This window comes from Macrobrachium nipponense, chromosome 9 (genome assembly GCF_015104395.2).
Source record: "Macrobrachium nipponense isolate FS-2020 chromosome 9, ASM1510439v2, whole genome shotgun sequence".
Lineage (NCBI taxonomy): Eukaryota > Metazoa > Arthropoda > Malacostraca > Decapoda > Palaemonidae > Macrobrachium > Macrobrachium nipponense.
Window position 1 is genome coordinate 78,103,361 of NC_061110.1, and position 13,371 is coordinate 78,116,731.

Below are 13,371 nucleotides of genomic sequence, written 5' to 3' on the forward strand. Positions count from 1 at the left end.
CGAAGGAGAAATTGGTTTGCCAGCTCAAGAACCTCCAGAGGAATTACAGATGCCTGGAGAAGGACAATTGGAAAATGAAAGAGCAGCTGTCCATCCTCAAGGAATGGCGCGACCAAGTCTAAGCTGGCCTTGCGAAGAGGGATCAGATGTCAAAAATTTGAGGAGAATGTTTGTTGTATGGAAAGGTTTTTTTTTTTATTTAAATCAATAGTTTATTTACAAAGTGCGATTTTCATTTACACAATAATTTTTTGCAGCAAATTTTGGTACAATTCATTTTAGTTTACAATGGATTTTAGGAGTTTGCTTTGTTAACGTTGAAGGAAATGAAAGTTAGAGGAAAATAAGTATAAAATGTTTTGTAAGTTTTATTGATTCCTGAAAGGGAAAGGAAAATGAGAGGATTGGTGGAGTGCCAGGATTCGAAGCAGAGGATACAGAGAAGATTGGTGGAGTGCTAGGAAAGCAGCGGATTCAGAGAAGATTGGTGGAGTGTCAGGAGAAGCAAAGGATTGAGAGAAGATTGGTGGAGTGCCAGGAGAAGCAGAGGATTGAGAGAAGATTGGTGGAGTGCCAGGAGAAGCAGAGGATTGAGAGAAGATTGGTGGGGTGGGAGGAGAAGCAAAGGATTGAGAGAAGATTAGTGGAGTGCCAGGAGAAGCAGCGAATTGAGAGAAGATTAGTGGAGTGCCAGGAGAAGCAGCGAATTGAGAGAAGATTCGTGGAGTGCCAGGAGAATCAGCGGATTGAGAGAAGATTCGGGCATGCGAGGAGAAGAAGCAGAGGATTGAGAGAAGACTCAGGGAGCGTCAGAGGAAGAAGCAGAGAATTCAGAGATTTGTGGAGTGCCAGGATAAGAAGCAGAGGATTCAGAGAAGATTCGGGCATGCGAGGAGAAGAAGCAGAGGATTGAGAGAAGCCCCTGGAGAAATGAAAGGATTCAGTGGCATATTCTGGTTCAAAGATTAAGAAGAAGTGTTACTCTCTTTAGGGACGGCGGGCGAGGCCCGCCACGGGTCCCAGGAATGGGCGGGCCCGCCACTGGTCCCAGGAGCGGTGTCCCGGGACGGGCGGGCGAGGCCCGCCAGGCGTACCGGGACGGGCGGGCGAGGCCCGCCGGGTTTCCCGGGACAGGCGGGTGTGGCCCGCCTGGGTTCCCGCCAGGCATCCTGGGACAGGCAGGCGAGGCCTGCCGGGTTTCCCAGGACAGGCGGGTGAGGCCAGCCGGGGTTCCCGGGACGGGCGGGCGTGGCCCGCCAGGCATCCCGGGACGGGCGGGCGCGGGCCACCAGGCATCCCTGGGCGGGTGGGCAAGGCCCGCCTCGCCCGCCAGGTTTCCCGGGACGGGCAGGCGAGGCCCGCCGGGTTTCCTGGGACAGGCGGGTGAGGCCCGCCTGTGTTCCCGGGATGGGTGGGCGAGTCCGCCGGGCGTCCCAGGACGGGCGGGCATGACCCGCCGGGGTTCCTGGGACGGGCGGGCGTGGCCTGCCAGGCGTCCCAAGGGGACGGTTTTGTTGGGGCAAGGCTTCCGCTGGGTGGGTTTTCCCTGGGACGGGCGGGTGAGGCCGCGGGGTTCCCGATGGCGGGCGAGTCCCGGCCCGGCGGGTCCCATCCACGGGTGGGCTGGGTGGGCCACCAGGCATCCCTGGGGCGGACCAGGGCTCCCAAGGCACAGGGGGCCCGAAGGTCCCGGGACCAGGCGGGTCCTGGGGAGGCCCGGACCGGTTTCCTGGGACAAAGGGCCCGGGTCCAGGCCCAGAGGGTTTCCTTGGGTACAGGGCAAGGGTCCGAGGGTTCCCCGAACCACAGGGTTTCCGGGGAGGCCCGGGCTGGGGTTCCGAGGCCCAGCGGGTTTCCTTGGATGGGCGGGCAAGGCCCGCCGGGTTTCCCGGAACGGGCAGGTGAGGCCCTCTGGGGTTCCTGCCAGGCGTCCTGGGACGGGGCGGGTGAGGCCTGCCGGGTCTTTCCCGGGGACAAAGGCGGGTGGAGGGCCCAAGCCGAGGGGTTACCCGGGAACGGGCGGACATGGCACCCGCCAGGCATCCCGGGACGGGCAGGCATGGGCCACCAGGCATCCCGGGACGGGTGGGCGAGGCCCACCGGGTGGGTTTCCCGGGACGGGCGGGTGAGGCCCGCCGGGGTTCCTGGGACGGGTGGGCGAGGCCCGCCAGGCGTCCCGGGACGGGCAGGCAAGGCCTGCCAGGTTTCCCATGACAGGCGGGTGAGGCCAGCCGGGGTTCCCGGGACGGGCGAGCGTGGCCCGCCAGGCGTCCCGGGATGGGCGGGCATGGGCCACCAGGCATCTCGGGACGGGCGGGCGAGGCCCGCCGGGTGGGTTTCCCGGGACGGGCGGGTGAGGCCCGCCGGGGTTCCTGGGACAGTTGGGCGAGGCCCGCCGGGCGCCCCGGCAAGGGTGGTCATGGCCCGCTGGGGTTCCCGGGATGGGCGGGCGTGGCCCGCCAGGCGTTCCGGGACAGGCGGGCGAGGCCCACCGGGTTTCCTGGGATGGGCGGGTGAGGCCCGCCGGGTTTCCCGGGACGGGCGGGCAAGGCCCGCCGGGTTTCTCGGGACGGGTGGGTGAGGCCCGCTGGGGTTCCCGGGATGGGTGGGTGAGGCCCGCCGGGCGTCCCGGGACAGGCGGGTGAGGCCCGCCGGGGTTCCTGCCAGGCGTCCCGGGACGGGCGGGCGAGGCCTGTTGGGTTTCCCGGGACAGGCGGGTGAGGCCAGCCGGGGTTCCCGGGACGGGCGGGCATGAGCCACCAGGCGTCACGGGACGGGTGGGTGAGGCCCGCCGGGGTTCCTGGGACGGGTGGGCGTGGACCGCCAGGCGTACCGGGACGGGCGGGCGTGGCCCTCCGGGTTTCCCGGGACAGGTGGATGAGGCCCGCCGGGGTTCCCGGGACGGGCGGGCATGGCCCGCCAGGCGTCCCGGGACAGGTGGGTGAGGCCCGCCGGGGTTCCTGCCAGGCGTCCCGGGACGGGCAGGCGAGGCCTGCCGGGTTTCCCGGGACAGGCGGGTGAGGCCAGCCGGGGTTCCCGGGACGGGCAGGCATGGGCCACCAGGCATCCTGGGACGGGTGGGCGAGGCCCGCCGGGTGGGTTTCCCGGGACAGGCATGTGAGGCCCGCCGGGGTTCCTGGGACAGGTTGGCGAGGCCCGCCAGGCGTACCGGGATGGGCAGGCATGGCCCGCCGGGTTTCCTGAGACAGGCGGGTGAGGCCCGCCAGGGTTCCCGGCAGGTGTCCCGGGACGGGCAGGCGAGGCCTGCCATGTTTCCCAGGACAGGCGGATGAGACCAGCCGGGGAGCCCGGGTTCCCGGGAACGGGCGGGCGCGGCCCGTGGCCCAGCCATGGCCCGGGATCCCGGCGGTACGGGGGGACATGGGCCACCAGGCGTCCCGGGACGGGCGGGTGAGGCCCGCCGGGTGGGTTTCCCGGGACGGGCGGGTGAGGCTGCCGTGGTTCCTGGGACAGGTGGGCGAGGCCCTCTGGGCGCCCCGGGACGGGAGGTCATGGCCCGCTGGGGTTCCCGGGACGGGTGGGCGTGGCCCGCCAGGCATCCCGGGACGGGCGGGCGTGGGCCACCAGGCATCCCGGGGCAGGCGGGCCAGGCCCGCCAGGTGACCTGGGACGGGAGGGCCAGGCCCGCATGATTTCCCGGGATGGGCGGGCAAGGCCCGCCGGGTTTCCCGGGACAGGCGGGTGAGGCCCGCCGTGGTTCCCGGGATGGGTTGGCGAGGCCCGCCGGGCGTCCCGGGACAGGCGGTCATGGCCCGCCGGGGTTCCCGGGATGGGCGGGCGTGGCCCGTCAGGCGTCCCGGGGCGGGCGGGCAAGACCCACCGGGTTTCCTGGGGCCCGCCGGGTTTCCAGGGACGGGTGGGTGAGGCCTGCTGGGGTTCCCGGGATGGGTGGGCGAAGCCCGCCGGGCGTCCCGGGATGGGCGGGCAAGGCCTGCCAGGTTTCCCAGGACAGGCGGGTGAGGCCAGCCGGGGTTCCCGGGACAGGCGGGCGTGGCCCGCTAGGTGTGCCGGGACGGGCGGGCATGGGCCACCAGGCGTCCCGGGACGGGCGGGTGAGGCCCGCCGTGGTTCCTGGGACGGGCGATCATGGCCTGATGGGGTTTCCGGGACGGGCGGGCGTGGCCCGCCAGGCATCCCAGGACGGGCGGGCATTGGCCACCAGGCATCCCGGGGCGGGTGGTCATGGCCCGATGGGGTTCCTGGGATGGGTGGGGGAGGCCCGCCGGGCGTCCCGGGACGGGCGGTCATGGTGTTTTCTCCCACTTTTGCTTTGGGATCCTTGTACTCCATCTTTTTTTTCTAAATGTCTGGACATATTGTATCTTGCCTCCTACCACTCTAGTAGTTCCTCGTTGGACGAGTGATTTACGTTCTCGCCTTCCGATTCGGTAGTCCCTAGCTCAATTCTCCGCTCTGCCAACGTGGAATCTAAAGAATTTGTTTCTGGTGATTAGATATTAATTTCTCGATATAATATGGCTCGGATCCCACCATAAGCTGTAGGTCCCGTTGCTAAGTAGCCAGTTGGTTCCTAGCCTCGTAAAAATATCTAATCCTTCGGGCCAGCCCTGGGAGAGCTGTTAATCAGCTCAGTGGTTTGGTTAAACAAAGATAAACCTAACTTATTACCACTCTAGTTCCCTCTTTTCACTGCCTTAAGCATTGAATGGCTACAAGTCGCCAAGTGCTTAGCTCTATGGCTTAACTTTCATGATTCATTTATTCATTCCAATCCCGAGAAGGCTCCCTTTCTGTAAATGAAGGTATTTATTTATTTATTTTGTTAGAGTTCTTTGAAATCATGGTGAATCATAAATGAAGTTAATTTTTTCTCTGTACAGTTATCGTGATTTGTCTTTAAAATCATTAAAAGTATCGTCTACTATTCTCTGTAATAAGTAGGCTTTAAATCTGCGTAGTAACTGTATATCTAGTTTTTCTTTAAAACATCCAGGTATTTTTGCTAACATCTAAGTACTTAATGTAATAATGCTGTTAAGCCTGGGACATTGGATCCTTCTCACCCAAATTAATTTCGGGAATAACGTTTCTTCAACTGCCTGCAATTAATCTAAATTCAGCTTGTAATTGTTAACTTCAAATTCACATTTAACTCATCCGGGACCCCTCTTCTTCAATAGCACAAAAATTGGACATATTGAGTAAGCTTTCAAGGCATTTGAAGACCTGTCTATCCTGAGGAAATGTTGTAATTCTTTAAATCTGCTTTTTTAAATAATGTTCCATAGTTTGGTCTTTAGCAGCTCACTTGCATCTTAAATTGCTGGAAAAAACTTGAATTTCTTATTCCAGCTCTTAGCATTAATCTTTGGCACCGTCTTCCGATCATATCATTGCGTATGCTTCAGCGGATTTTTCATAATTCTATTCATCATTTGCATTCACAACTTTGAAGATTATACACACTAGACCTAGGCATGCTATTTCTAACAGTCTTTCTTCTTTTTTTGAGTTTTTCATTGGAAGTTTTGTTCCACATATGAGCAAAGTAACAGGCGAGTATCCACATTTTCTCTTTAATGTGCATATAAACTTTCAAGGTTAGTTTTCCTAACACCACCAGGTACTTGTAAAAAGAATATCAAGTGGTAGTTCATTAATGGACATTACTGGTAACATCCTCCGTCTGTCTGTCTCTCCATTTATCCGAATGAGTAATATTTTCTCCACGCTCTCCCTGTAGTTTCTAGATCATTTTTCGCCTTACTAGGTTAGTGGTTTAGATTAATCCGGCTTTTTGCCAGCTCGAGCACTTGACCATCAAATAGGGTAGTTGGGACAAGTAGTTTGCATGGTGTGGATCTCTGATCTCTGCACAACCAACAGAAAGGAAATTATTCTTAATTAATTTTCTTCTCACATATTTTGTTTTTGTAAACTTGCTTACTATCTTTCAAGTTAAGTCCCTTTTTTACTCGTCTCTATTTTCTATCATCTCATTAATTAATTTTCTGATTATTATTCAGTAACCTATCAATCTGTATTTTATTCCGTAAATTTCTGTTTATTTTCTTAATTTTTATTGTCCCTTACAAATCTGATGTTCACACCTCAACCACGTATTTTCTTGACTAATGTTCATGCATAACATTTGGCTATTACCTACCATTTTTGTTATTCAGGAGTAATATGTAGTCAGTTCCCTGTTTCTGTACCGGTCCTCATTATTTTTACTTTCCATGTTCTTAATCTCATTTTTGGAATGAAATGTACCATTGTATGCATCGATGTTATAAATCCCGAGAGGGGATAGTGCCCCTAGATGCATCCACTGTAGCCTTTTACTTTACCTGCCTTCTTTCTTCCTTTCTCTTAACCGTTACTTCTCGGTGCAGTTGTGCGGTTTTCTCCCAATTCCACCGCAAGTTCCAAGTACTTCATTATCTTTATTTTTCTGGATCTCTGTCAGGTTGTTCAGCTCCAACTCCCTCTTTTTCATTCCCTTCGGCGCAGACATGACAGGAAGTCCTACCCTTTGCTTGGATGAAAAAAAGCCTAACTTTTTGTTAATCAAGCAATCAGTCACTTATTGAAAAGCATTTTCTTCCTAAAAGCTATAGGACCTTATGTGGTCTTTGCAGTGGTGCCTGTCAAGATGTGTTTGAGCGTTTGTCATTCAAAAATACTTTTATTTGGATATCATTCCTGTTTTTGCAGGTCTTATTTTAGCCCTCAGGGCAATTTTAAAGTATTACCGAAACGGATCCGTAGATTCTCAACAGACTTACTTTGATTATGCCTGTGTGTGTGTGTGTGTGTGTGCGCGCGCGCGCTTTTGCTCTTCTTGTGGGCGACCTGCAGACCAACGAGGCAAGCATCTTAATAATCTCACCCAATCAGAACGTAGGGAAAAACTAAAACTAAAATGAAGGATAGCCCCACCTGTTAAAAGATGGAAGATCAGTCGACTTGAGTCAAAGCAGAAGCAAAGAATGAATTCTTATTTTCACAATTTGGTCAGAACAGTGATTGCGGATTCGAGTAATTTATAACAAGTAAATGTGTGTGTTGATCCATTTGGTGTTTTGTAGCTTTGAATTGTGATTTCCTCTTCAAGATAAAGATTACTTAATTCACTTCAATCATTTTTGTAATTTTCTATCCCAGATTTTATGACTTTTTATCTTAGCTTCTGAATAAAAAGCATCTTACATTTTTTGTTTGTCTTGTATCTATTTTTCAGATGTATTCGTGAGCGTGCCAGAGGGAGTGAAATTAATTTACCTTACGTGTACGAGTTAGTGATTCTAGTACCATCAGATATTAAGCGAATGTATCATTCACTGTAAGTGAACCATATTCTACTTCCAGTTATAACTCCTAAGACTAACACAGTCGTATCGGTAGCCTATATGTTCATAGTAGTAGTTGTTGTAGAAGTGCCCTCTCTATATCTGTGGTAACAACACTTCTGAGTGAAATCATTGCAAACAATCCTTAACGTATCCATAATTTCAGGAGGCTAAGTGACTTTGAGCAATTATTTTTTAAACTCGTTATGAAAACCTTTAAAACCAATTATTTCTATCCTAACTTCTTTAGGTTGCAAATACTTCTGAACTAGCTTTAAAAGAAGATGTAATAACGAACTATATTATTGCCTGAAATGGTTTTCGCCAGTGATCTGACAGATAATACATAAACCCATCTTCTCATGATTTATAGTGACATGGTTTATGACCCGTAAGATCTCTCTCTCTCTCTCTCTCTCTCTCTCTCTCTCTCTCTCTCTCTCTCTCTCTCTCTCTCTCTCTCTTTGTGACTTATCTTAGTCCCTTTCACACCAGTTTTCCTTCAAAGACTTAATTTCTATTTATGTATATAACATTCTCTCTCTCTCTCTCTCTCTCTCTCATGAAGTTAACCAGAGATTTATATTGTTCGGTTCAAGACCAGGTTCATATGAAAACCTTGTTAAGATTTTTGTTTTTACGAATTTTCATACTTTGTACGTACATACTTTTACAAAACATAAAATGGAAATTCATAAAAATAATATATTTTTGTGTTATCAATAAAAGCCTGTACAGCCCTTCACGTTATGTTAAGCTATTTAATATTTCAGTATATTCATATGTCTAGGTATATGTTTGCTGGACGCGCAAATTTTCACAAACCACACACACACACACACATATATATATATATACTTACATATGTATATGTATGTATTTATATGTAAATAAATTCTTCTGTTAAAACAGGATACGTCTCAAGTATAAAAGTCCCATTAAAGCACTGGTTTAATGCTAAGGACTATATTTTGGTGGAGTGAATCCCACCCTTATCAAGTAGTGAATGACAGAAGAAGTTACATTAGCGAAATATATAGTGGGAGATATGCAGTTAGGTGATGCCTGTGGTCGTTAAGCCGACGTTGGTTCTGTTAATTGCCTTAATCCGCTTCATTGTTGCCTTAAGGAAGATATATTAGTGGAATGGAATATATAGTTTAGGTTAAAGGACAAGCACTGGGACCTATGAGGTCATTCAACACTGGAAAGGAAATTGTTAAGAGAGGATGCATAGCAAGATGGAAGAAAGGTGATATGAATGAAGGTAGAGTAAAAGGAATGAAAATGGTTGCAGTTAGGGGCCGAAAGGACGCTAAAAAGAACTTGGTAATGCCTATGGTGCACCCCTTGTGCACTGAGTGCACTGACGGCACAACTCCTCTACGGGGAAAATATAGTGGATGGTATATCAAACGATATTTGTAACCTAATATTTATGTGACAAAAAAATCAAAATTAGCCAAGAGTTACAAACTTACCAATCAGTGTTCATGGTGGAGGTGGGTTCATATTGATTCCAAGTTCAGAACCCAAATTGGACAGGCATATCCACAGATGAGTCGATATCAACTTGATATCTCAGTTGTCAGAGTTATTACCTGGATTACCATTGTTTCTAAACCAGACAACAATATTTAAGAGTAAATAAGAACATGAAAAGTCAGAAAAATTAAAATAATACAAACATCTCTCATGATAGTTGTGTAATGAATCACTGTCTATGGTAGTTTCTTAACCAGGCATCGGTTTGAATCCTGCCTTGGATGAAACACTTATCAGTTATAATTCCCCTTAGGTGTAAGTTATTCCCAAGTTAGGGTGTAATATTCGTAAATACAAATATGGAAATAAAAAAAAAAGTTAAAAAAGCCTGGAAATTTCAGTAACTTCTAAAATACAGAATTGAGGCCAAAGGCCAAGTGCCGGGACCTGTGGCGTCATTCAGTACTGGAAGGGAAATTGGCAGTAAGAAGGTTTAAAAGGTGTAACAGGAGGAAAACCTCAAAGCAGTTGCACAATGAAATCATTGTAGAGACGGTAGTAAGCCAGATGGAAGGAAAACGATATGAACAGAGGTACTACAGTAAAAGGAATAAAAGAGGTTGCAGTTAGGGGCCAAAGGGACGCTGCAAAAAAACTTAAGTAATGACTATAGTGCACTGAAGGCATTACCCGTACCAAGCCGCCCCCCCCCAGGAGGAAAGATAGATTACCAGTAACCATTATATGTTTTTATATTTCAGAACTGAATTCTTGGTTATTAGAGGGAAGACCATCTCTCAAGGAAGATGACCAATAGCCATCTTAAGTTTTCATATGTCTATACTGAATGCTTGGTTAAGAGAGAGAAGGCCATCTCTCAAGCTAGTTTCTTAAAACATAGAATGTTGTTGGTCATTTCATGGCAAATTGGTGGAACTGTTTATTTGATATTGTGAGGACTGAGTCAGACAAGGAGGGAGATCAAACTAACTTTATTCCACACAGAGGCTCTACATAAGGCGGCGTGCACCTTTTCTGCCAGGGACTGGTCGCTGTTGGCTCTTGGGGCAGTGCGGAGGCCGAGGAGGACCCATGGTAGCTGCGCCTTCCATTCGGGACCTTTGCAACGTGCCATCAGGGAAGCCTTGAGAGAGCGGTGGACCCTCTCCATCATGCCGTTGGCTGCGGGGTTGTGGGACGTGGTGGTGTGGTGCTTGGTCCCCATCATGCGTGCCAGGGAAGACCAGACCTCTAATGTGAAGGCGGGTCCCTGGTCCTTCGTGACATCGTCCAGCTCTTCGAAGTGGCTGATCCAGCTGGACAGGAGGGCTTCGGCACAGGCGTCTACAGTGGCTTTTGACATCGGGGTGGCCTCAAACCACCTGGTAGATCGGTTGATCACCGTCATGAGGTATCTGGCACCATTGGATGGAGGAAGGGGCCTGACGACATCAATGTGGAAGTGTCCGAATCTTCGCCTGGGCTGGGGGAAAGAGCCTATCCCTGATTCAGTGTGTCTTCCCGTCTTGTTGCTCTGACACCCGATGCAGTTCCTGGCCCATCCTGGGAGTCCCTCCTGACCCTACAGACCTTACAGCTTGTTCGGGTTTCCCCAGGTCCCTCAGTTTGAGGCACCTTTAATGTCTACCAGAGAATTGCTAATGCATCTTCCGGTATATTTTGCATCTTCCGGTATATTTTGCATCTTCCAATCTTGGATGGTCTGGGATGCAATTTAGATATTTGTCGAGCTTATTCTTAAACACATCTACGCTCACTCCTGATATGTTCCTCAGATGAGCTGGCAACACATTGAATAGACGCTGCATTTTTTATGCTGCTGCGTAGTGGATGAATGTTCTGTGTGCTTTCCTTATTTTTCCTGGTATAGTTTTGGGCACTATTAATCTACCTCTGCTTGCTTTTTCTGATATTTTTAACTCCATGATGTTTTTGGGAATTCCTTCAATCTGTTTCCATGCCTGTATTATCATGTAGCATTCTCTTCTCCTTTCTAGATTATATAATTTTAAAAATTGTAGTCTTCCCAGTAGTAAAGATCCTTAACTTCTTCTATTCTAGCTGTAAAGGACCTTTGTACACTCTCTATTTGTGCAATATTCTTTTGGTAATGTGGGTACCTTATCATATTGCAATATTCAAGTGGACTATGTACATATGTTTATAAAGCATAATCATGTGTTTGGCTTTTCTTGTTTTGAAGTGCCGTAACAACATTCCCATTTTTGCTTTGCATTTTGCCAATAGTATTCCTATTTGATCATTGCATAACATGTTCCTATCCAACATCCCACCAAGTTCTTTAACTGCTTCCTTATTTGTGATTGCCTCGTTATTAGGTCCCCTATATGCTTATAGCTTTTCTTCTTTATTGCCATGATTTATTGATTCAAATTTATCAGAGTTAAATACCATCCTATTTACCTCTGCCCATTCATATATTTTGTTCAGGTTTCTTTGTAGTGAGATCCTATCTTCATCACAAGTAATTTCTCTACTTATTTTTGTGTCATCGGCAAAACTACTCACTACCGAGTCCTTAACATTACTGTCTATGTCTGCAATCATAATAACAAACAGCAATGCAACTAACACAGCACCTTGTGGCACACCGGATATTACCTTAGTTTCATCAGATTTCTCATCATTTGCAATAACTATCTGTTTTCTGTTGTGTAAAAATTCTTTTATCAATCTTCCTATCTTGTTTTCTAATTTTCTTTGCTAATATATTATGGTCTACCTTGTCAAAAGCTTTTGCAAAGTCTAGGTAAACCACATCTGTTTCTTTTCCGTTTATCATATTTTATATATATTCTCATGGTGGGCTAACAGTTGGGTTTGTGTACTTTTTCTGGGTACGAAACCATGTTGTCCTATATTAAACAAATTATTTTTCATTAAGTGTTTCATGATATTTTTCTTCTTTACCCTTTCATACACTTTCATAATGTGTGATGTAAGACTCACAGGCCTATAATTACTTGCCTCTAGTCTTGATCCACTTTTGAAAGTAGGGATAATATATGCTAATTTATGCTCATCATAAATCTTGTCTGTATCTACACTTTGCCTTAATAATATTGCGAGCGGCTTTGCGATAGAATGATCTACTTTCTTTAATAAAATGGCATGGACACCATCTGGTCCAGCTGCTGATCCATTTTTAATTTCATCAATAGCCTGCACAATATCGGCTTCATTAATATCTGTCTGATAAATATTCACTATTTTCATCTCTTATTTCTGTATCATTATCTTCATTATCAGTTTTAGGAGCAAATTCTCTCTTATATCTTTCTGCTAATATGTTGCGTATTTCCTTTTTTTCATTTGTTAATCTCCCTTCAATTTGTAGAGAGCCTATTTCTACTCCTTTTTTTTTTTTTTTTTTTTTTTTTTTTTTTTTTTTGCATATGAGTACAATAGTTTGGGGTTTTGCCTGATATTTACTAGTACTAGGGTCTTTTCTTCCAAGTCCTGTTTTTCATTTTCTTTTGATTGCATAATCTTTTGTTCTGCATTTTCTATCTTACTTATTTTAGTTCCATCACTTTCCATGCATTCTTTTCTTTTGCAAGACTTTTTTCCACATTCTGATTTTCTGGAACAAGATCCTTCTGTCTCTTGTTATGAATGACTGATGTTTACTTTTCTTCGGTGTATATATTTTTCCAGTCTAATATTTTATATAATATATCCATATTTACCTGTATATCATCACTTACGAATATGTTTTACCAATCTTTGTTTAATTCTTCATTTATTTCTGACCATTTTATATTCTTATTATAGAATTGTATTTCCATATTCTTCCCACTTTTTCATCTCTTGCTTATCTCTGTTTTCACTTGCTTAGGAACGGACTGTTAATTTTATGACATTATGGTCTGAAATACTCGTATTGTACACTATTATTTCTTTAACATAATTCACCTCGTTCACAAGTACTAGGTCTAAAGTATTATCCTTTCTTGTTAGCAGGTGATTTATTTGGTGAATGTTGTGTTCTAATAGCATATCTATTAGCATTTTGAATTGCCTCTTATCTTCTACACTACTATTACTCTCTTTTTATATATATAAATACAACCACAATCTCCTATTCATTCTTTCCAATCTACGAAAGGAAAGTTAAAGTCTCCGGATAGGAGTATAGTCCAGTCTTTGTGATTTCTACATATATCATCCAATTTTTCTATTATTGTGTCAAACTCTAGCATTAGGGGGTCTATATATATTATGGTGTACACTAATTTTTCAGATTCCAATCATACCACTTTTAATTCACATTCTGAGTTACTATATTTCTCATATATTTTTCTTGATTTATGTCTCTCCCATATATCGCAATTACCCCTTGATTCCTATTTTTTCTATCTGATCTATAAGTTTTGAACCCCTTTATCTGATCATCATTACCAGTCTCTTGGGCATACCAGGTTTCACTTATATTCATCATATATGTTTTTCCAGTTTGAGTTAGTTTTTCTAAGAAATCTTATTTTTCTTTATGAGTTGCTCGTAACTA

The 13,371-nt window shown here is 47.0% G+C and overlaps 1 long non-coding RNA gene across 1 annotated transcript in view; it reads left to right on the forward strand.

Moving 5' to 3' along the window:
* The window catches only part of LOC135217875 (uncharacterized), a 92,672-nt gene extending 84,966 nt beyond the window's left edge, over positions 1–7,706 (forward strand). Inside the window, exon 3 of the long non-coding RNA XR_010315218.1 lies at positions 7,226–7,706. This is a non-coding gene — a long non-coding RNA (uncharacterized LOC135217875). The remainder of the gene's footprint in view (positions 1–7,225) is intronic.
* Positions 7,707–13,371: the final 5,665 nt, after the last annotated feature.